This window comes from Pinus tabuliformis, chromosome Q (assembly GCF_031772625.1).
Source record: "Pinus tabuliformis cultivar Carrire ecotype Pingquan chromosome Q, CPIR1, whole genome shotgun sequence".
Taxonomy (NCBI): Eukaryota; Viridiplantae; Streptophyta; class Pinopsida; order Pinales; family Pinaceae; genus Pinus; species Pinus tabuliformis.
In genome coordinates, this window is record NC_142296.1 from 842003045 (window position 1) to 842028634 (window position 25590).

Genomic DNA, 25590 nt, shown 5'->3' on the forward strand with positions numbered 1-25590 from the left:
GCAACAGATAAAACATTGGTGTTACGGAGGGAGGCCCTCTTACTTATTATCCGAAAAATGGTTTTGTTTGCTGCCGCAAACTAAACTCTCTTTTCGGCGGTGTCTATCATTAGGTTGCTAAGGATGGTGACTACTTGTTGCAGCAATTTCATCTCTTTCTTTGGAGACTGCCCCTACTTATCCTTCAAAACATATGTTTTAATGGGTGAGGCTTGACATTCAAAGATGGTGGCTACTTGCCGTCACAAATGGATCTCCTCCCTTAGGAGAGCCTACTTTTTTAGACAAAGGGAGCGATTCTTCCGCTCACATAACTTTGACAAAAGAACTTTATCCTAGAACAACCCTCTCTTCCTTTCTTCGGACGGGGTACGGACTAGTCCATTCTTCTACGGAAATTAACTTTATACCCAAGGTTTCCTCTGCCCAAGGCAGGCCAGGGTGCATGCCCCCTGGGTCCCAGTTCTTTCTTTCTGAATCACTCGCATTCATCGGGAAGTAGAACCGGGGGTGGAGGCATTCCTTGAGTGAATAGACCATTAAGGGATGGTATTTGACTATTTGCGATGCGTGATCCTGGAAATGAAAGTTGGTCTACGAGCTTGACCATTCTTCCTTCGTGTGGAAAACACATAACTCTAAAGAGTGAGGACACTATCGCCTCCATGCAATATATATAGTCTCGTCCAAGGAGTAAGTTATAAACCAAGGGTCCCTGGATGACCATGATGTTCATATGAACTGTCTTCCCTTTCAATGTAACTGGAACATTGGGGAGAATCCCTAACGGGTGACTGGTTCCTTTATCAAAACCTGATAGATTTCTTATCTCAGGTAAAAGCGCTGGGGAACCCAGTGCTTTCCAAGCAATAGAGGAAAGGATACTCACAGATGCCCCTTCATCAATGATAGTTCCAGCCATCACCATTCGGTAGATTTGGACGATGATTCTGAATGGGATACTGGCTGGTAACCGGGGTCTGCCTAGTTGATTCCAATCAAAGGATACAACTAGGTTGCTTGGTGGTGGGACCGAATATATGGCCGGATACGACCCTGACGATGTTCCTTCCTGCGATAAAGGAATGGGCGCATTGCCCTGATGCTCATAAGAGTCTGTGTTGATGAAAAGAATATGGACGGTGTCATCCTTATCCTCTTCAGTGAGGGTGTCATTTGAAGATAACTCTTCAATGACGGTGTCATTTGAGGATGAAACCTCTGAAGGAAGAACCGGGTCAACTGCCGTTTCGACCTTTAGACTTTCGTCTGGTCTGGATTCAGCAGGTTCATTCTCAATGACTGACAGTTCAGCTGACCACTTGAGCGGGCCAGCTGGATTTTCAACTATCGAGGGATTAGGCACGAGTTTTTGGTATCCAGGAGGAAGTCGTAACGGTGATACCAGACGATCTTCCAAAACTCTCTTTGCCTCATCTAAGAATGGACATCGGTGGATGGCGTGATCGCCTCCACACAACATACAGGTGATCTTGGTCTCCCTTTTCGTCCTTCACTCTCGCTAGTTGACGGACTGCAATCAACATGACTACCAGAGGTTGATGCTACCGGATTGTGCAACCTTGGGGACCAGTCCCTTAGTATCCGGGGAATACAAGGACAATCACGATGGAAGTGGGTCCCTTTGCAAATGAAACATGGCGATTTAGGCCCGGTTGGTGCAGTCGCCTTCGCCATAGGCCCCTTCTGCTTCTTTTCTCCCTTCTTCTTTTCCTTCTTCTCCATGGGAGGCTGACTTTTGCCGGCTCTACCTTGCGAAGATGAAGGATCAGAGGAAGTATTGTAAGAAGTGGAAGGCTGGTGGGTAGTTCTAGACTGGTCTGATTGTTGATTCGACTGCTCAGGATTAGTGGCGATCTGCACTACATTAGTTGAAAAGAGCCATACGGGTAGGCCAATTGTCAATCCTGGAAGTGACAATGTGGCCATATGAGGCACACCAACATCTCCCCAAGAGGAGAAGGGATTGGGACTTCCGCCAAGGTTACTTCCTTGGTTGGTGGGCTCCATACTTTTTCAACTGAAAGATCAACGTGGGAATAACAGGTGATTATGTTCCGATTTAAAATAAATTTTATTAACGACGCTTTAGACACAACTTTGCTTTTTCATGTTTTAAGAGTCGAGAAAAAGCTAAAGATGACTCTAGTCTCCTTCGATGTTTTAACGAGCCCGAAGTGACAAATGCTCGGATGGACTTTTTCAGTTATAGAGTTTGAAAAAGGCCAAAAGAAACTTCTCTGGAGTTCTAGGCAGAGGGTGTGCCAAACTTTTCGCGAAACCACAGAATACGTTTTACGGTACGGGTGGTCGATCTTCGTGAATGTTGTGTTCACTGCATCGCGATCAGTAGGGCGGTCGACACGGCTTCCTATGGATAAAGGCTTTGTTCCTATAGGGGTCTCCCAATATATACGCGACGGTACGTGGGAGCACAAGTCCGTATTAGTGCCACCGACTCTCAGGAGGAATCACCCACCTTCGTAGAGATCGACAGTCACTATGCTTAACGACGCCGGAACACGTCTCTACCTAGACCTCTATGTGTTTGCGTTATGTTACAAAGCGTTGTTATGTAAATTGAATTTATTTTAATGTTGATCTTGCTTAGCAGTTTGCCTTTAAGGATCACCACGAGATGTATATAACAAATTCCTGAATGCAGTCTAAGATGAGAAGCAAACTTTTCAATCTTTCAACTTTGAAAATCTTAACTACTGAGGGAGAAGAAAGGCAAATCTTTTCTCACAGATCATAGAGCACACACTAATGCAAAATTTCCTAAATCGTCATGCAAACAGTCAAATGCAAAATGCACAATGCATGTATTTTCTTTTCCCTTTCTTAATGTTGATTGGTTACAAAAAGAAAGTTGTTATATAACTTTGATTTCGATTTAAAGCGAAAACAAACAAGTTTGTCCAAAATCAAAAGACACCTTAAGATTTACTTGTTCAATCACTGGAAATGCATGAAATCAAACCATAATGACGAAAGTAAAATGACTAATCAGCTATGGACAGCAAACAAGCTAACTCTTTAGACCAGCAAAATGCCTAACACAGGTTCAGATCTAAGAGGCCAAAGCAAGACTAGTTTACTCTTCGTTATGGGAAATTGTAAATGAAGTAAGAAATACAAAAGAACAAGTACAATTTTGTTATATAACATAGGCGGAATGATGGCAAGTAAGGTTGGTTTCAGAACTGGTACAAGACTGGTAACTGGCTGCCAAATCTATAGTGAAAACAGGCAAGAGAAAGGGAGGAAACCCCAACTGCACTAGGCAAAATTGGGCCAACGCAGGTGCTGCTCAGCCAGTCTGGCTCTCAGCACAGGTAGCCCCTTCGGGACCTGCGTTGCAAAGTAGGTAGCCTGTGTACTACCTGCTTTGGAAAACGAAAGTTGCGTTTTCACAGTTTCCGGGTCACAATTTTCTCAAAAATGCACAGTTTTTGCTCAAATCAGAAGCAATCAGTCAAGCACACTCAAAGGGATGATTAGGAGGATGAAAAGCTATCACTAAGAGCTTACAAGGATCCTTGTAGATCAGCTCTTCAAATCATGAACATGCTCAGAAATGAGCTAGAGTAGCTGCCCTCTACTTCGCTTTTGATATAGTCAAAAGCTTTTCGATTTGGTACTCTTTTGTTCAGGAAATGAATAGCAAAATACTACAAACAATCAAATAGATACGATCCCCAGCGGAGTCGCCAGTTTGTTGTAGGGAAAATTATCTGACTCGGATGACCCTATCCCACTCTAAGGGTGATAGTACCTCAGCAACAACTGTAAAGGAAACTACTGAAGGTTTACTTCTTTATGAAAGCAAAAGAGAATGAAAGAATGCACTAACTGTTGCCTTGCGCTCAATGTCGAATCCAAACTCTTCTCTATGGCTGCTTGCTCCCAGCTCCTTGCTCTATTGCTGGCCCAACTACAATGAGATCCTGCAAAATAGTAAAGAAGGAAACTACAAGCAACATGCAATCATAACTGATTCAAGGATTAGTGTAAATCAAATATACAATTATCACAATATATCATTGAAACAAGAGCATATAGAAGAACCTCAATAGCTTTTATTAATGAAGAAGTAAAGTTCTGAGAGAGTTACAACCATTGAAGGCCCCAATCCAGCAACACCTCCCAGCAGAAAGAATTTCTCCTCTTCACCTCCCTCAAGCAATCACCCAATAGCTCTATAGTGAAACCAACAACATAGCATTACTTTGCACAAAATTCCAGCCTCCTGAGCTCATAGGAGAGAGCTCAATATATAGATGAATTGAGAAAGGATGAGTCAGCTTGCAACTGATGTGTAGCTGCCTTGTGTCCTCTCTCTCTTCAGTTGATCTTTAGTTGATCTTCAGTTCTTGAGTCCACTTGGAGAACCTTGCTTCCACTTGGAGAAACAGAGCCTCTGACTCATCACAAGGCGAAATCCCTTATCCAAGTGTCATTTTTGGAAGATTCCAGAGCAATGACTCAGTGTGCCACTTGTCCAATCTCGCTCAACGCAGGTGGCCTTTGTTCTACCTGCTTTGCAACACAGGTACACCATGGAGGAGTTGTGTTTCAGCGCAGAAGCCTAGTGGAGCACCTGCTTTGATTTCAGGATTGCTTGTTTTTGAGTGTTTTCAGGTGGAGAACTGATCTGAGAGCTGTTGGTTTGCTGACCTTGTTCCTCTAGGGGTAGGAACATCATGTTTAGGGAACTTTCGATCCCTTGGATTATTGACAATTCATGCCTGTTGCTGTAAGGCACAAAATTGTCTATAACAGGGACGATTATTTTGAATTATGAATGGATGCACATGGAGGGGCCTCATGGCAGCTTGGGACTGGATGAAATTAACATACTATCAGGACCCAAGTGGACATTATTATTGGGTTGGCGCATTGTGGATGGAGGGTGGGATCAGGCTAGAGGAGGTACGTGGTAGTAGGGGAGTGGAGGTGGAATGGAAGTGATGGTGACGTAACCGGGAGGATGTAATTGCCAGCTGACGTGGAGCCAAGCGATAGGTGGAAAAGGGCAAGAGACCATTGGCGAGAGAGACTGTGAGGATGAGTGGTTTTCAGAGAAGGCCATGAGAGGTAAGTGGTAAGTGAGGGGGGCTGTGAAATCATATGAGGGGGACACATAGTGGCAAGGCCCAGTGGGGAAACCACTTTTTCGGACCCGCTCCCCGGTTGATAGAGGGAAACATGGATGGGGGGCCAAAAAGGCCTGGTAGCCATCGATTTCAGCGAAGTTGTTAGCCTCCTGCTGCAGCAAGTTAATCATCTTTCATGATCGACATTTTTATATGCCAAATATGTCATACTTTGCTTGCTGCAATGCTCCATATTTGCTACAGATGGCCAGAGAAGTATCCATGAGAGTGTGCTAGTCTAAATGCCACTGCTGTTGTGTTCCATTTTTGATGAGTTGATCCATTTTCATGAGTTTTCAGCTAAGGGAGGTCCAAAAAGCTTAATCTTGGTCTCCCTAGGTTTCAATTTCATGTTTTAGAATATAGAGAATAAATATTTGTCCAAACAGCTTAATCTTGGCAGATTTGTAGATAGGTAGAGAAACAAGGGTGCTCAACAGCTTAATCTGAGCCCCTGGATGCAATAAGTGTAGTTGTAGATAGGAGGACAACAAGAAGAAAAGAACAAAACGTTGCGTATGCTAGTTCAAGTGCACCCAAACCAAAAAGAAGAGAAAATGCTAGGTGAATAGGCTGGGTAGGTAGCTTTGTGGTTGCAGAATCATGGCTTGTGATCCATTTCATATTGTCAAGTGTTATATCTATCGTATCACAAGTTGAAGGTAATTTTTCAGTTGGAGGACTTCAAGAAATGCGTGTCTAACTTCCCCTTCTCCCTCTTTCCCAAATCACTCACTAACTTCCCCTAAAGAGGTCAAGATCTGCTCGATACCTCTTAGATTCATCATTCTCCATATCATCTACTGTGGTGAAGATCTGCTTCACTAAAGGAATGTTCACACTTCTTCTATTAGTCATTTTCCCCCGTTGATAGCCTAAGACTTCATTCTTAGCGTTTTTTCTCATCATTATCATATTAACTACTAACTTTATTATGTAATTCCCTATCTCTTTTCCTTTCCCCTACTAAAACTATCTCTATAACTCCCCTATATACTTATCCCCTCCCCTTGGTTGAAAAATAACCATATACATCCTTGGGAATTGCTAAGTTTATCAGAAACTCAGCAAGAACCCACACTACCCCCCTCTAACCATCTTCCAAATGCAAAAGGACTCATTCCTTTGCATAGTTACCTTCATATTTATAAAAATCATCCCTTTAGCCTTGGTTTGCCTTTATAAGGCATGAAACCCCCTTTGGCCACTAAACCCCTCTCAAAACCACATCACTTTCCCCCTAAGTGCCTTTGGACTCCTTCCAAGGCATAAGAATACAAAAAACATGCAAAAACCATGGAAAACCTTCAAAAAAGGATAAAATCCTCCCTTTTTGGCTATCGAACCCCTTCTGATGCCTTAGAATCCATGCCAAACTATAAAGGAACCCTTCCGATTTCCCAAAAGGCTTGGCAGTTCACAAAAACATGGGTCCGATATAATAAAGTTTCATTTGGACCCCCTCCGATGCGATAGCGCTATCGGGAGGGGGCAATCATATGTTTAAAACATCATATATAACCCCTCCGAATTCATATGCCTTGCCTTTTCATAAAAAGCGTGCTCCGATGAGATAAAGATCTGTTTGATCCCCCTCCGATGTGATATCGCTATCGGAAGGGGGCAGTGGCATATATAAGCGAAAATGGCTAAGTCTCAAGGCATGGGGCATAGTGTCGATGGGCCGAACCCGAAAACATATAAAGTGGACCCGTAATAGTATATCGGGTCCGCGCAGTTTGGCGATTCCATATGTGCAGCCCTCTGGTCCCTCCGACTACCGATTCGTCGATGGATCCAGGACCGTTGGATCGGGCCCCAGATCTGACGGTCCAGATCTTGTCATGCGGCCCCCCACATCGCATCGCCCCATATACTGCTCTGATTTGGCGGAGCCGATGAGTTATCAAAAGCAGTGTTAAGGGATTTCGGGTTCGCGGACCCATTCCACTATTAAAACCGCCAATTTGGGTTCCGCCGATGGGTCGGACCCGAAATAAAATAAAGAGAGCCTGTATAACTTATCGGGTCCGATAGGTTTCGGCGTTTCTATGTGGCAACCCCATGACCCTGCTGATAGCGAATTTCTGAGTTAATCTCAGCCGCCCATTCAGGCCCAGAGATCAACGGCCCATATTTAATCACATCACTCCCCATGTATCGCTCCGACTGGCGGAGCCAAAATAACAATAAAGCATGGTATATTAGCATTTTGGGTCCGCAAACCAAATTCTTGTAAGTCTGCCGATATGACATCGCCGATGGGCCGGATGCAATTCCAAATAAAAGGAAGGGCCTATAGCATATCGGGTCCGTGCATTTCGGCGATGGTTTATGTGCCACCCCCTGGTCCGCCCCGATGCGATATAGCGATATGATCTAGGCCGTTGGATCGGCCCGCGCGGGATCCAACGGCCACAATTTAAAGAAATGAATAGTGTTGCGGCAGAGCCAAAATTTCATCAATTTTGCAGTTTTTAAGGCTTTTCCACCTGTTTAATGAAATAGGCCTTTTTCAAAGATTTAATCATGCGGTGCCCACGCCCGCCCAATTACAAAGGAACGATGCTTTCCTCAGCCATTTTCAAATCGCTCCAGGCCCAAAATATTTCTAAATGCAGGGTTTTCGCATCGGCGGTCCTCCAGTGATCCTCTAGTCATCCAGATTGCAATTTTTTACCATTTTTGAGGCATTCGCTGATCGGCAAGGGATGATAACGACTCCAAAGGCGGCAGAAGGCTGAGAAGTGGCCATAAATGGGTGATTGGATAGTTCAAAGGCATTCGGGGGTCAAGAAGGGACCATGTACGTGTCAAAGAGTATCAGGGAAGCGGCGGAGTGTGTCAGTGAAGATCTTCCAAGGCGGATGAAGCAAAAGGGACCCCAACAGATTCAGCAAGGCATCATTGAGTTGTAATGGCTCACCAACTCACAGATTTTGGCCATTTAAGGCAGCAAGACCACTTGAAGACACAGATAAAGGTTTTCAAAGCAGATATTGGCAAACACATGAACCCAGTTATGTTTTTGGAGCAGCGCTGCTTCCTTAAAAGCACAGTTATCACACAGAGGACAGCGCGTGGCTCAAGGCACTCTTTCAGTCCATTTTTGAAGCTGCAGGACCATGCGCAGCCCTAAAGAGCCATTTTGATGAGGCTGCTCCCTCATGAACACCTGTTTTAGATATTTTATTGCATTTATTTCCAGCACAACTTGGCATTAGAAGTAGTTATTGCACAGATCTCTTTTGAATATGTTTTGATAGATATTTTGAGATATTTTCTCCCTTGACACCTGTTCAAGGGATGTTTGTAAATATTTTCTATTTAAACCACCCTCTGCACTGTTTTAAGGGTTGGTTGGTCGATAACTTCCTCTAGACTTGCATTGTATTTTCTGAGAGTCTCTATAATCAAAGATCGCTGGAATGTTTGGGAGATGAACTGACTGTTGTGTTTTAATGACTGAAGAGTGACTATGGAATCCTAACGCTTCTACATAGCCCAATAAGTGTTTCTTATCTCTGTTTACAGTTTATATGTTTTATGCCATCATTTTTTCACTATCTAAATAGCAGAAAGAAAGAATAGTTCAGAGCTCACTTAGTTGTATTCTGTTCTCAATTTCTGTGATTTATCTATGTTTTCCTCTGAACTAGTCCTGAATATGAATACTGATTTGCTCATATTTACGCTAGTTCCTTCATATATGAATGTTGTTTAGGAATCCTTGACTACTCCTATATAAATGTTCATTCACCTTCCCTCTGTTAGCATAATGAGAGCTACTTAGTTGCCTTTCATTCACTGACCTTCGTTCCATCTTTATTCCAGCTCGATATTGTTTTATGTGTAGCTATCCTGCTCTGTATTCCTATTGTGACCAAGGAAACGCAACAGCAAGCCTAATTCACGACTCCATGCCCAATGGTTTGAACTTCTCACACTATGCATCCCAACTCTGTTTGAAAGAATCCTCCATCCCACCAAAATCAAAACAAAACCCAAGAAAATCATAACTAGCCTAAAATCAACCCAAAACAAAGCTAAATTATAAAGAGAGAGCCCTCTCTGATTCCAGGTAGGCTAGGACCTGCAGTCCAAAGATTGGTTTGTGGTTACCTCGGCCGTATCCTTTAAGGAGCTTTAAGGACAACCTGAGTGATAACATAATGGCGACTCCACTGGGGACCATCCTCAGATAATTTCACAAATCAAGTTGGAAAGCTCCATTGGGAAAGAACCAGACCTTCAAAGGTTTCTTTCTAACCCATACATTCTTAGAAAATACCCCAAAAACAAGCCAGAAGCTGGCTCCCAGGAAGAATTCTCGGTATACAAGGTCAAATCCAGACCCAAATCCCACAGCTGCCTTTGAAAATCCGAATTTGATCCAAAGAAACCTCAGGAAATTAGAACTAAAGGAGGATTTTGCTGATTCTACTCCTGTGATAGTTCAGCCAAACTGTGGCCCAACCTTTGTCAAAGTTCTATTTTGTTCAACCCCTAGTTCCCCTTGTTCATCATCCACGTCTCAAAGCACTCCTTCCACACCTCCATTCACTGCACATACTACCACTACTACTCCTATTATCCCAGTTGTTCTAGTTGTTCCGTTTATCCCTGTTGTTCCACTTATCACTGCCAACATGGTGAATAGATATGCACCTTTACAACTGCCTGATAATCCTGGAGCTATGCCTCAGGATTACCAAACTAAAATCACATATTTTGATGGCACAAGTGCCTGCACAGCCCTTCAGCATACAAAGAAAATGCAGGATTACTTTGAAAGCTATGAGATTGACGATGATGGTGTGAGAATGAAGATTTTTGTCCAAAGTTTGACAGGCGATGTCAGGACTTGGTTTAGAGCACTCCCAGCCAATTCCATAGCAGACCCAGAAGCCTTATACCATTCATTTATCAACAGATGGGAGAAAAAAGAAAGATCCCTTGCACATACTAGCTGAATACGATACAATCAAAAGAGGTCCACAAGAAACAGTCTTGGACTATTGTGCAAGGTTCAATAGCGTTTATAATGATATCCCACAAAACTTAAGGCCCCCACCTGACCTTGCCTTATATAAATTCCCTGATGGATTCAACCCAGATATGGCCTACCAATTAAAAGAAAGAGCCCCTAACAACCTTGCGGACATGCAAAATGTGGCTGTCACTATGGAGGCAAATTTAATTGCCAAGAGAAACAGAGCTAGAACTGAGAGAAGAACCACCTTCAAAGAAGAGCCGTCAACCTTAGATCAAAAGCTAGATGATATTATCAATGGTATGCACAGGCTGGGAGACCGAGTAGAGAGTGTTGAGAGGAAATCATCATGGGAAGGGCAACAACCCAATACCATAAGGAACCCAAATTTCAGGAAAAATCAAAATCCAAACGCTGGTAGGTCTAGCCCAGACCATGATATAAGACCTCCTTTTCAAGAAAACTACGCAGAGGCATCCACTTCTAATGAACCCATATAAGACACTCACATGAACTTAATAGATTTGAAGGGTGAGCAACAAATTTTCCTAACTCAAGATGATCATGAGATAAATCAATTTCAGACTAACTCTGGTGAGTCTTTTGACTTTAAACAAGGTTATGATTCAGCTATTTATGAAGTCCACAAATAGTATAAGCTGAGGACAAGAACCATAGATGTGCCCAAAAATGTTAAACCAAAGGAGGGCAAACAGCCCAACCAGAATATAGGCAAGGCTATTATAATAGAAATAGCTGATATAACTGTCCCAAACCCACACCAAGTGACTGTAGAGGATATAACAGACATACAACCTCCTATTGATCAGCCTCTGCCACCTTCTTCCTCAAAAGAGAACTTGAACAACACTCCTAAAAGCCTTCCCAAAACAGAAATACCGCAAGGTATCACTCACCATAACACTGATAATCAAGAGGAAAACGCAGAAAATACACTTGAAAAGGGGAAATCTGCTATTGCCAACACAAAGACTCCATTGGAGAAGCCATTTAATTTAGAGGCAGAGATTGGAAAACTTAAAATATCCATCCCCCTCTCAGAACTTGCCAAACATGATGTGTATAGGCAACAAATTCAAAGATCACTTCAAATGCCAGAGGTCAAGGATGATGTAAATGTTTTAGATGATACCCCTGAGCTGCTGTTCGGTCCTGAAGTTAATGGAAAATCAACACATGGAGCTGTTCTACCCTTTTATGTCAGTCTGCACATACATGATAAAGTTTTACATAATGCAATGTTTGACTCAGGTGCCTCACACAACCTTATGCCCAAAGCTGTAATGGAGAAGCTAAACCTTGATGTAACAAGACCATACAAAGATCTATTCTCCTTTGACTCAAGTCAGGTCAAATATTTAGGCCTCATCAAAGACTTGTGTGTCTCCTTAGTCCAATACCCAAACAAGAAAATCCTCATGGATGTGGTGGTTGCTGACATTCCACCAAAATATGGCATGCTGTTGTCAAGATCTTGGGGGGCAAAACTCCAAGGATCTCTACAATTAGAACTCTCCTATGCCACTATTTCAGTCTTTGGGCAACCAAAGAGACTGTATAGAGAAACACTGATGAAGTATGTGGTAAGTAGTGAGGAAAAGCCCCAGAATTTCCCTATCTATTCAATCCATTCTGATATGGATTCTTTCATTTTGTTTAATGATGAAACAAGTCCACCAACTAATCAGAGGCCTTTGCCTTTAGAACAAGAAACATGCATCAATCAAGAATCGATTTCTCATACCCAGGAAACTGTCAAAACAGTCAGCGCAACCAGCATACAAGAAGAACCACATGAAGCACAAAACCTAGGTCTGCCCAATCCTAAAATGACTGAAACTCTTAATGTCAACCACAAGCAAGAAATCACATGGTATTTAGAGTTTGATGGTTCTGTTAATACGCTAGGAGCAGGGGCAGGAATATGGATTCACAATAAACATAATAGCCATGTAGAGGGTCATGCTTACAGACTTAACTTCAGATGTACCAACAACATGGCAGAGTATGAAGCTCTCCTTTTACGCCTTAAGCTGCTCAAAGCTTTAGGAGTTGCCAAAGTTTCCATTCTAGGTGACTCAGACCTAGTAATCCAACAAATGACAGGCAACTTTGTTACCAATGATAGAAGGCTAAGAGCTTATAGGACTGCTACCACTGCAATACTTGATACATTCACTGAATCCAAGCTTGCCAAGATTTCAAGAAATCATAACATTCATGCTCACAGCCTAGCTACTTTTGCTAGCACTTGCAAGCTTCCTTTTGAGCCCAATCACCACTTTACTGCTGAGATAAAGCACAGGCCTGCTATCCCTAACAATGTGAAGGATTGGCAAGTGTTTGAGGATGATGCTCAAATCAACAATTTTCTTACCTTACAGCATGAGTTTTCAGGCCTAAACATTGATATGGATGCTATGAATGATCCACTGCAAGCAATAAACCAAATCCAGCAAACTGTAACAGCTGAAACAGCTAGAAAATTGCTACAGCCAACCATCTTTGTTGAAGAAAACATAGAAGAGATGAAACAGACGCATTTGGAGGAAATAGCCAAAACAGAGGCCGAAATCATTGATCTAAAGGACAATTTTCTCCCGGTTGGCCTCACTCCACTAGAAGACATGTTTGATGCAAATGATGTGCCCAAAAATCCAAAAATGCAGCCTATAAACACTGCCATATAAGAACACAACATTGGGACAACGGAGAAGCCCAAACTGATCAAACTATCTAAATCTTTGCCCAAATATGTTGATTTGTTCAAATAATTCCAAGATGTATTTGCTTGGAGTTATGAGGACTTGAAGTCCTATGACACCTCAATTATTCAACATACCATTCCCTTAAAGCCAAATCAAAAGCCCTTCAAACAGAAACTGAGGAGAATCAATCCTGTGCTTCTCCCTTTAATTGAGAAAGAAGTAAAAAGAATGTTTGAAGCATGTATCATAGCACCCATTAGATTTTCTGAATGGGTATCCAATCTTGTTCCCACAAGAAAGAAAACAGGTGAGATTAGGCTTTGTGTAGATTTGAGAAACCTAAACCAAGTCTCCCTTAAAGACCACTACCCATTGCCCAAAATGGATCACATCCTACAAAGAGTAGTGGGGTCATCTAGAATCTCTTTTCTAGATGGCTTTTCAGGTTTTAATCAAATACTGGTTCACCTAGATGATCAAGATAAGACAACCTTTACCACACCATGGGGAACATTTAAATATGTGAAAATGCCTTTCGGCCTAAAGAACGCAGGTGCCACCTTTCAAAGGGCCATGGACATTGCATTTTCCAAGGAAATCCATGATTTCTTGGTTGTCTATCTTGATGATCTTACCCCTTTCTCCAAATCTGATCAAGAGCACCTAAGACATTTGAGACAAGTGTTCCTGACATGTAGGAAATATGGCATTTCCTTGAACCCCAAGAAGTCTTTATTTGGCCTTGAAGAAGGCAAATTACTTGGACATATCATTTCAAAAGACGGGATCAGAATTGATCCAGAAAGGATCTAAGCCATTCTCCAAATCCCATATCCAAGAAACATAAAAGAGCTGCAAGCATTCCCAGGAAAGATCAATTTCCTAAGGAGATTTATCCCAAATCTAGCCGAGCTGATAAGACTGTTGAGCAACATGTTAAAGAAGGATGCCAAGGTAAAATGGTCTCTTGAAACCAAGCAAGCATTTGAGAGTATCAAAGTTGCCTTAACTCAAGCCCCAGTCCTCACAAGTCCTCAATTTGATAGGGAATTTATTATATTTTCATTTGCATCTGATAATACCATAGCTGCTGTCCTATTGCAAAAGGATGACCAAGGAAATGAAAAGCCAATTGCTTTTTTCAGCCGAGCCTTAAGAGATGCACCCCTGAAGTACCAAATCATGGAGAAGCAGGCATATGCCCTTGTTAAAGCAATCAAAGACTTAAGAATTTACATTTTATATTCACACGTGATTGCCTATGTCCCAAATGCTGTTGTAAAAGACATATTAACCCAAGAAGGATTAGAAGGCAAAAGAGGCAAGTGGATTGCTAACATTCTTGAGTATGACATAGAGATAAAACCAACCAAGCTAATAAAGGGACAAGGTTTAGCCAAACTGATGTCCGAAACAAACTTTCAAGCCTTAGACATCAACCAACTGGACAATGAACAGGAGCTGGCGACTCCACAGATCAGTGACACCTTTCTGCAATCCCCATGGTATGCTGATATATGCTTTGTATTGTTAAACCTGTTTGCTCCCCCAAGATTGTCCAGGACCAAGAAGAGATTTTTAAGAATGAAGGCTTTGAAATTTTGTGTCTTAGATGGTGCTTTATTTTGGAAGAATCATGAAGGCATATTGCTTAATTGTTTGACCATGAATGAAACTAATAATGTCATGAAAGAATTCCATGCAGGGGACTGTGGAGGACATCTATATTGGAAGTCCACTGCTGATAAAATTTTAAGGGTTGGTTTCTATTGGCCCACTTTGTTTGCAGATATAAAGAATTTTCCACCTCATGCCACAATTTCCAAATCTTTGAAGGCAAGAGAAAGCTGCTCCCCTTGCCTCTGAAACCCATCTCAACTGAGAAGCCTTTTCAACAATGGGGTCTTGACTTGATTGGAGAAATCCATCCCTCTTCCTCAGGCCAGCATAAGTGGATTCTAACTGCCACCGACTATTTCACCAAGTGGATTGAAGCCATTCCATGCAGGCAGGCCAATGACACCACCATTATCCAATTCCTTGAGTGCAATATCCTGTCTAGACTTGGCTGCCCTGAGAAGATCATCACTGACAATGTCGTTGCTTTCAAATCCAAAAAGATGATCAATTTTTGCCATAAATTCCATATCACTTTAGGCCATTCCACAGCCTATTACCCTCAAGGTAATGGCTTAGCCGAGTCATCTAATAAAAGCCTGATCGGTATTATCAAGAAGATCTTAGAAGAAAACAAGAAGAACTAGCATAGAAAGCTCACAAATGCCCTATGGGCAGACAGATTATCAACCAAGAAATCCATTGGGATGAGCCCTTATGAGCTAGTATATGGCATGGAGGCCAGATTTCCTTCATCACTGGGCATTCCTATTATCAAGCTACTGCAAGAGATTCAAGCTGGGCCAAATGATATACAAAGGAGGATAAACCAAACAATTCATTTGCAGCAGACAAGAGAGCAGGTTTATGACAGAGCTCAAATTATGCAAGAGAAGTTCAAAAGGATGTTTGATAAGAGGACTAAGGCTGAGAATTTCTGTGTTGGCAACAAAGTTCTAAGGTGGGACTCACGAAGAGAAGACAAGGGAAAACATGCAAAATTTGATTTCCTTTGGAGAGGGCCATTTGTTATTTCTGCTGTTCAGGGAAATAATACATATTTCCTCAAATCTGTAGAGGGTAGCACTGCTGAAGAAGGCCTTGTAAATGGCCGTATGCTGAAGCATTATCATGATCCCTTTTGTTGAACATAACGCATCTTTGTAAATATCTCTTTGTACATTGATATTTGTATATATCAGCACTTTTTTTTTTTGTATAAACAGTCTGATTGTTAGAGGAGCAGCAACAAAGTTTGTGAAGACACAGCCAATGCAAGTCCTCTATTTTTAAGCTCTGTCTCTGCAGTAATCTCAGCAAAACAGCAAGAGCAGCGCTGTCATATCACAGTGATTTATGTTAAAGAGAAACTGTGTGCAGCTTGTAGTCTTCAAGTCAACAGTATGAAAAAGAAAGGAGGATTTTCAGTTTACTTCAGCACCCTTTCAAAGACAAGAAAAGAAGAGCTCCAACTTTATTCCCTTTTTGTGTTTATTTCACAAGGCAGTGCTCAAGCAAAAGTGTATGCAATATCAAGCACGTAGAAGAAAGCAGGCGATGCTTTATTTTTCATAGTGTTTCAGATAAGGAGGAGTGCTGCATTCAGAAGTTAAAGTTCTAGTCATTCAGCAGTTAGCACGGAAGAGATTTTCAATTAACAGCAACTACAAAGGATCAAGGCATTCTAACCTGTTGTTCTTGGCTTGTCACAAGGAAAATCCATCCCCAAGTGGAGCCATTTTTAGCCTCCTGCTGCAGCAGGTTAATCATCTTTCATGATCGACATTTTTACATGCCAAATATGTCATACTTTGCTTGCTCCAATGCTCCATATTTGCTACAGATGGCCAGAGAAGTATCCATGAGAGTGTGCTAGTCTAAATGCCACTGCTGTGTTCCATTTTTGATGAGTTGATCCATTTTCATTAGTTTTCAGCTAAGGGAGGTCCAAACAGCTTAATCTTGGTCTCCCTAGGTTTCAATTTCCTGTTTTAGAATATAGAGAATAAATATCTGTCCAAACAGCTTAATCTTGGCAGATTTGTAGATAGGTAGAGAAACAAGGGTGCTCAACAGCTTAATCTGAGCCCCTGGATGCAATAAGTGTAGTTGTAGATAGGAGGACAGCAAGAACAAAAGAACAAAAAGCTGGGTATGCTAGTTCAAGTGCACCCAAACGAAAAAGAAGAGAAAATGCTAGGTGAATAGGCCGGGTAGGTAGTTTTGTGGTTGCAGAATCATGGCTTGTGATCCATTTCATATTGTCAAGTGCTATATCTATCATATCACAAGTTGAAGGTAATTTTTCAGTTGGAGGACTTCAAGAAATGCATGTCTAACTTCCCCTTCTCCCTCTTTCCCAAATCAATCACTAACTTCCCCTAAAGAGGTCAAGATCTGCTCGATACCTCTTAGATTCATCATTCTCCATATCATCTGCCATGGTGAAGATCTACTTCATTAAAGGAATGTTCACACTTCTTCTAACAGTCATTTTCCCCCGTTGATAGCGTATGACTTCATTCTTAGCACTTTTTCTCATCATTATCATATTAACTACTAACTTTATTATGTAACTCCCTATCTCTTTTCCCTTCCCCTACTAAAACTATCTCTATAACTCCCCTATATACTTATCCCCTCCCCTTGGTTGAAAAATAACCATATACATCCTTGGGAATTGCTAAGTTTATCAGAAACTCAGCAAGAACCCACACTGCCCCCCTCTAACCATCTTCCAAATGCAAAAGGACTCATTCCCTTGCATAGTTTACCTTCATATTTATAAAAATCATCCATTTGGCCTTGGTTTGCCTTTATAAGGCATGAAACCCTCTTTGGCCACTAAACCCCTCTCAAAACCACATCACTTTCCCCCTAAGTGCCTTTGGACTCCTTCCAAGGCATAAGAATACAAAAAACATGCAAAAACCATGGAAAACCTTCAAAAAAGGATAAAATCCTCCCTTTTTGGCTATCTGACCCCTTCTGATGCCTTAGAATCCATGCCAAACTATAAAGGAACCCTTCCGATTTCCCAAAAGGCTTGGCAGTTCACAAAAACATGGGTCCGATATAATAAAGTTTCATTTGGACCCCCTCCGATGCGATAGCACTATCGGGAGGGGGCAATCATATGTTTAAAACATCATATATAACCCCTCCGAATTCATATGCCTTGCCTTTTCATAAAAAGCGTGCTTTGATGAGATAAAGATCTGTTTGATCCCCCTCCGATGTGATATCGCTATCGGGAGGGGGCAGTGGCATATATAAGCGAAAATGGCTAAGTCTCAAGGCATGGGGCATAGTGTCGATGGGCCGGACCCAAAAACATATAAAGTGGACCCATAATAGTATATCGGGTCCGCGCAGTTCGACGATTCCATATGTGCTGCCCTCTGGTCGCTCCGACTGCCGATTCGTCGACGGATCCAGGACCGTTGGATCGGGCCCCAGATTTGACGGTCTAGATCTTGTCGTGCGGCCCCCCACTTCGCATCGCCCCATATACTGCTTTGATTTGGCGGAGCCGATGAGTTATCAAAAGCAGTGTTAAGGGTTTTCGGGTTCGTGGACCCATTCCACTATTAAAACCGCCGATTTGGGTTCCGCCGATGGGTCGGACCCGAAATAAAATAAAGAGAGCCTGTATAACTTATCGGGTCCGATAGGTTTCAGCGTTTCTATGTGGCAACCCCATGACCCTGCTGATAGCGAATTGCCGAGTTAATCTCAGCCGCCCATTCAGGCCCAGAGATCAAAGGCCCATATTTAATCACAACACTCCCCATGTATCGCTCCGACTGGCGGAGCCAAAATAACAATAAAGCATGGTATATTAGCATTTTGGGTCCGCAAACCAAATTCTTGTAAGTTCGCCGATATTACATCGTCGATGGGCCAGATGCGATTCCAAATAAAAGGAAGGGCCTATAGCATATCCGGTCCGCGCATTTCGGCGATGGTTTATGTGCCACCCCCTGGTCCGCCCCGATGCAATATAGCGATATGATCTAGGCCGTTGGATCGGCCCACGCCGGATCCAACGGCCACGATTTAAAGAAATGAATAGTGTTGCGGCAGAGCCAAAATTTCATCAATTTTGCAGTTTTTAAGGCTTTTCCGCCTGTTTAATGAAATAGGCCTTTTCAAAGATTTAATCATGCGGTGCCCGCGCCCGCCAAATTACAAAGGAACGATGCTTTCCTCAGCCATTTTCAAATCGCTCCAGGCCCAAAATAATTCTAAATGCAGGGTTTTCACATCGACGGTCCTCCAATGATCCTCTAGTCATCCAGATTGCAATTTTTTACCATTTTTGAGGCATTCGCTGATCGACAAGGGCTGATAACGACTCCAAAGGTGGCAGAATGCTGAGGAGCGGCTATAAATGGGTGATTGGACAGTTCAAAGGCATTCAGAGGTCAAGAAGGGACCATGTGCATGTCAAAGAGTATCAGGGAAGCGACGGAGTGTGTCAGTAAAGATCTTCCAAGGCGGATGAAGCAAAAGGGACCCCAGTAGATTCAGCAAGGCATCATTGAGCTGTAATTGCTCACCAACTCATAGATTTTGGCCATTTAAGGTAGCAAGACCACTTGAAGGCACAGATAAAGGTTTTCAAACCAGATATTGGCAAACACATGAACCCAGTTATGTTTTTGGAGCAGCGCTGCTTCCTTAAAAGAACATTTATCACACAGAGGATAACGCGTGGCTCAAGGCACTCTTTCAGTCCATTTTTGAAGCTGCAGGACCATGCGCAGCCCTAAAGAGCCATTTTGATGAGGCTGCTCCCTCATGAACACCTGTTTTAGATATTTTATTGCATTTATTTCCAGCACAACTTGGCATTAGAAGCAGTTATTTCACAGATCTCTTTTGAATCTATTTTAATAGATATTTTGAGATATTTTCTCCCTTGACACCTGTTCAAGGGATGTTTGTAAATATTTTCTATCTAAACCACCCTCTGAACTGTTTTAAGGGTTGGTTGGTCGATAACTTCCTCTAGACTTGCATTGTATTTTCTGAGAATCTCTATAATCAAAGATCGCTGGAATGTTTGGGAGATGAACTGACTGTTGTGTTTTAATGACTGAAGAGTGACTATGGAATCCTAACGCTTCTACATAGCCCAATAAGTGTTTCTTATCTCTGTTTACAGTTTATATGTTTTATGCCATCATTGTTTCACTATCTAAATAGTAGAAAGAAATAATAGTCCAGAGCTCACTTAGTTGTATTTTGTTCTCAATTTCTGTGATTTATCTATGTTTTCCTTTGAATTAGTCCTAAATATGAATACTGATTTGCTCATATTTACGCTAGTTCCTTCATATATTAATGTTGTTTAGGAATCCTTGACTGCTCCTATATAAATGTTCATTCACCTTCCCTCTATTAGAATAATGAGAGCTACTTAGTTGCCTTTCATTCACTGACCTTTGTTCCATCTTTATTCCAGCTCAATATTGTTTTGTGTGTAGCTATCCTGCTCTGTATTCCTCTTGTGACCAAGAAAACGCAACAGCAAGCCTAATTCACGACTCCATGTCCAATGGTTTGAACTTCTCACACTATGCATCCGAACTCTGTTTGAAATAATCCTCCATCCCACCAAAATCAAAACAAAACCCAAGAAAATCATAACTAGCCTAAAATCAACCCAAAACAAAGCTAAATTATAAAGAGAGAGCCCTCTCTGATTCCAGGTAGGCTAGGACTTGTAGTCCAAAGATTGGTTTGTGGTTACCTCGGCCGTATCCTTTAAGGAGCTTTAAGGACAACCTGAGTGATAACAGAAGTCAATCAGGGTTGTCCAGAGATGAGGGGTGTTTAGTTAATACGCAACCTTTGAAAAGGGATGGACTGGATAGCCCTTTAAATCCATTGTGTAAAATATCACATTCATCGAGGGCTTTCATTTGATCAAAATCGCATCAGGGTCAGATGGAAGAGTTTGTTGACATACGGGAATTGCGATTGTGATCACAATCAGAAGAATGAGAAGTTATCGCAATCGGTGGGGGAGGCTTATCACAATTAGTGGGTGGGAGACTTATCACGTGAAACATGCAAATGCAATCACGTGATCACAATCAATGAAGGGAAGAGGTTTGGGGGCACGATGGTATGAGGATAGTAAGATATACGATTGCACAATTGCATTTGGGATGGGCTATGTGGAGGGATAAAGGGTCAATTATATTGCAATAATACACTGCTGGTGGGTCCTAGGTCTATTCCCTTGGGAGTGGTGTGGGTCCTAGGTTTATGACTAGAGTTTGAATATTCACCGGTTCAATGGAAACGCGACTAGAGTTTGGTAATATTTAAATAAACAAGGGATAATGGAATATGGTTATGGTTTGGGAATTATATGGGAAGTGGATAGAGTTATACGAATAGAATGGAAACGTGACCATGGTTCGAATGATATAATATGGGAATGTAGCTAGAGGTGAAAATCATAATTGCATATTCAAATGGGGGAAAGGATCTTTTAACAGAGGATACATGCATATATAATTTAAAACTATAGCGGAAATAGTTCCCGGACCAGTATCTGCTTTTGAAGTTCAACTTCGTTCTCGCCTATATTTCAATCCAAGAATCAGATTTGAGCACACGATATACCATTGGAAAGATTATTCTGAGAAATTTTTTATGAAAACACATGTAGCTTGATATGATCCAAACATTGTCATGAAAAAATCTCCTTAAATCCTAATACTTGGTGTCTCTTTAGAAATAATTTGTAGGATGAAATATTATTTAAAACATCTAAAACATAATAATGATAAGCTATAATGAAATGATCCTATAAAATATTATAGGACCCTCAAAGTGGCTCCAGCTAGGGATGGTACTCTCCTTGTGAGGTATCAATAACACTATAGACTAGTAGCCAGATCCATTAGGCCGATCCCAAATTTGCAACCTATTCTACTGTAAAATATCTGCGACTGAAAGTCTTGAACTTAAACCAAAACCATTATGCACACTGAAAACTGAAATATACACTTGGACTGAAATATAAAATTGCAATATGAAACTGAAACTGGAAAGAAAGCTTGAAAAAATGCTTAGGGGATTGATATTATTTTCACACTACTACCTACTCAACATTGCTGAAAATCATGTTGAATCAAATAATACAAAAATGACAATGTAGCCAGTCAAGTAGCTATTGAAGCAAGTGGATCGCTTGATTGCTTGTTAGCACAATCAAAATGTCAGCTTGACTTTTTGTCCATAAAATCAAAGTTGTAGAGTGCAATGGCAATTGTTGTTGGATCTGGTCATGAAAATATGATTGAACACTTGAGCTTAACAAAACCTCCATGTAGTTTGTTATAGGATCAGTAAAGGCATGATTAATTAGTTTACCCTACAGGCCTTCATTGATCGATTGAGCATGGAATATTTCATCAATTGTATTCTCAAGTTTAAACCCTGATTCCAGCTATTTAATTTCAGCCTTGTGATCGAAAAAAAAAACTCTCATCAATATTCAAATCAAAAGTAAATACAATATCCTCTTGTTTTGGAGAAGGAAGATTTTCTAAGAAATATTTAGGACCTTGGAAACTATATGACTGAATCTGAAAATCCAAAATTTTAATACCCTTCTTAAATCTTTTAGCAATTAACTCAAGAAAACAAATTTTACCTTTAGGAGAATTTTTTTTTGTTTTCAAACAATTAAACATGGTCGTTGAAAAAGTTTCGTTAGTTTGGAAATTTGCTAATGTATCCCTGAATTATTTCAAAACTTCACCATATATAGGGCTTACCACATACCCTTTCATGTTTCTTAGCAAGGAATCTAATCAATACATAGTGGAGTCACAATGATTTTTCTGCAAATCTAGATTCTTTAACAGTGGAGTCACCCTGACAACTTTGAATCTTTGGATACTTGAAACATGGAGTTTCCAGGTGCACGATACAACCTTCTTGTGTTTTATCACTGTCCACCATCAATAATCAGATCTGCAACTTGATACACTTTTCTAAGGAACATGAAATGTTCGCTCCCTATTATGGTCGCTAGAATGTTAACACTGTAATTTTCTGAGGTTGCAAAAGAAAACCACAAAGGTAACCAAAAAACCACTTTGGAGCTTAGGATCTAGCCTTCCTAAACTGAGAGATGGATCTCTCTGTCAGATTTAACTTTGTTGTATTTAGATATTATGCTAGTTATGAGAGTTTGGACTTTGATTTTAAAATTGATTTGGTTGATTAAATTCTTGAAACTTCCATTGGGCTATGGAGTCTACAACTTAACATGGATTTGTTTCAGATTTTCAAAGCAGTTTCACAGGGCAAGGTAGCTGAACTAACTGGACCCTTTTTGTTTAAATGAAGTGTGATAAAAGAAAAGATATAAGTTAAATTGAAGTGTCATTTAAGAATTATCTAACATGATATCAGAAGAAAACATTTAAATTATCCACAACTAGAATCAGAGTGCATTTTCCAACAAATTCCATTCATCAACTTTCTGTAAAATAATTTAGATTTAAGAAAACATAAGCATGGAAGCAAAGGAATAAACACATAGACAATGAGAGAAGTAGTTCACTAAATAGTCCAACACATGAATCCTGTGAAGAATGTCCTTTTTATCACTGATCAACCCATCAAATGAAAATAGTACAATAGCTTTTCGGAATGAAAAAATCAACATGTCTTACTTCAAATGATGAAGTATTCATACAAATTCTAAACTAAAATATCTTGATGAATATAAAGTTTTGTTACAAATATCTATACAAATATCTTGAAACATAATTCAATATTTATTAGAAAAATTATATAAAATAGGCTAAACTCTTTAAAAAATATCAGTCGGCTGAGTGTTGGTGTTGTTTCTGGGCCTTTAAATGAGCAATGTTGTTTGTCCTGCTGGCATATGTGTTGTGTTGTCCCACTTTTCACTGCATTCTGTTTTGATGACTGTTGTGATGAATGTGCAATGGTGTCCTCTATCCCTTTGCTACTTACTGCTTAAAACGTGTTGAAAAGGTCCTCATTGTCTTCTTTTCCTTTTCTACTTCTACTGTTATTTTAGTTTAATAATTTCCCCTCGTTCATTAATTTTATCCATTTATAGAATAATCAGGGTAATTTAGGATTTAACTTCAATGGGGAGAGGAAATAGTATTTAATAATGTAGCAAAGGGGCCGATTTCTTTGGAAATTTCATTGTGGTCCATGTTTACGAAGGATGCCAGGAGGGCCGATTCTTTCAAATTATGAATGGATGCATGTGTAGGGGCCACGTGGTAGGTGGGGACAGGAGGAAATGGAACGGTAATCGGGAGCAGGATCAGGCAGGAGTAGGTACATGGAAGTAGGGGAGTGGAGGTGGAACGGAAGTGAGGGTGATGTAACCAGTAGGATGTAATGGTTAGTTGACATGGAGCCGAGCAATAGGTGGAAAAGGGCGTGGGACCGTTGGTGGGAGAGAGTGTGAGGATGAGTGGTTTTTGGAGGGGGGCATGAGCGGTAAGTGGTAAGTGAGGGGGGTGGGTTCGATCCCCTATGGAGTCTCCATTTTGTTGTCAAGGTTAGTCTTCTCTACAGACATAGATGATCCCTCTAGCCCAATGAATGGGTCTAGCAACTTGAGAGGACAATCAACTAGACATCTTCCTAGATTATGATTGAAAAATAGAACAAGAGAGGAGGCCTACCTTGCTCTGATGCTAATCCGATTCCCTTTGTTGAAATCCTAAACTGCTTGTGTCAAGGTATTTTTCTTGCATCTTTCAATGCTTATGTACCTGCACAAACAACCAAGAGCCAACAAAGCATACCAAAGCCAATAGAAAATCCAATAATAATCTATTTAGTTGATCAAGGAATGCCAAACAAATACATATATGAACATATATATTGGGAATATGAACAAGTAGTTGTATTATTATTTAAAGAATGAAGGGGAAGCTTACAACCATAGTCTTGATGTTGAAAGGCTCTCCTTGAGTGGTAATCCAAGTCAAAGCCAAGAAACTCTCCAACACTCCTCCAAGACTAATGAATGACCTCTAGCATAAGCTTAGCATAAGGGTGAAAATGGAGATTGATAAACCATTTGGGAAAGGTAGAGGGGAAATTTATAGGTTGGGAGAGTGACTTGGACCTCATCCAAAGATAGTATTAGGCCCACATCTTAAGGAGGTAGCTCATAGGGATGAGACCAAGAGGTAAAATTAGGAGGATTTGAACTCATCTATGCGAAACCACCTCCAACTTGCCACTATGCAAGCTTCTAGACCACGAAGCTTCTCATCCTCTTTAGGAAAACTTCCTTTTTGAGACCATCAGGAGTATGAGAGAGAATAGAGTGATGACACCGCTGGATTAACAAGGTGCAATAGGAAATCATCATGGTTTTGAGCTTCATAAGGGCGATGATTCTCATTTTAGGGTTTCATGAGCAATTTCTTCAGGGAAAGCTCTAGATATTTTCCAGGAAAAGTTAAAGGAGGGATATGAGCTATATACATTGATGAGTATACTGTATAATGATCATGTTTAGTGCACTTCAGGATATGTCATAGGGAAGTGTAGGAGGCGTGACAAAATATTGTGTAACAAGGGGTGTGAAATCATATGAGGGGGACCCGTAGTAGTGGGGCCCAGCAGGGAAACCACTTTTTCAGACCCCCCCTTCGCTGATAAAGGGAAACATGACAGGGGGAATGAAAAGGCCTGGGAGCCATCAATCTGGGCAGAGTCAATCTGGGCCATCCAGAGATGGGGGGTGTTTAGTTAATACATAACCTTTGAAAATGGATGGACCCGATAGCCCTTTAAATCCATTGTATAAAATATCGCATCCGTTAGCTTATTTCATTTGATCGCAATCACATCAGGGTCATATGGAGGAGTTTGTTGAAATAAGGGAATTGCGATTGCATTCGCAATTAGCAGAATCAGAATTTATCGAAATCGGCGGGAAATTCTTATCAGAATCGGCGAGTGGGAGACTTATCGTGTGAAACATGTGATTAGGATCACACAATCGTAATCGGCGAAGGGAAGAGTTTTA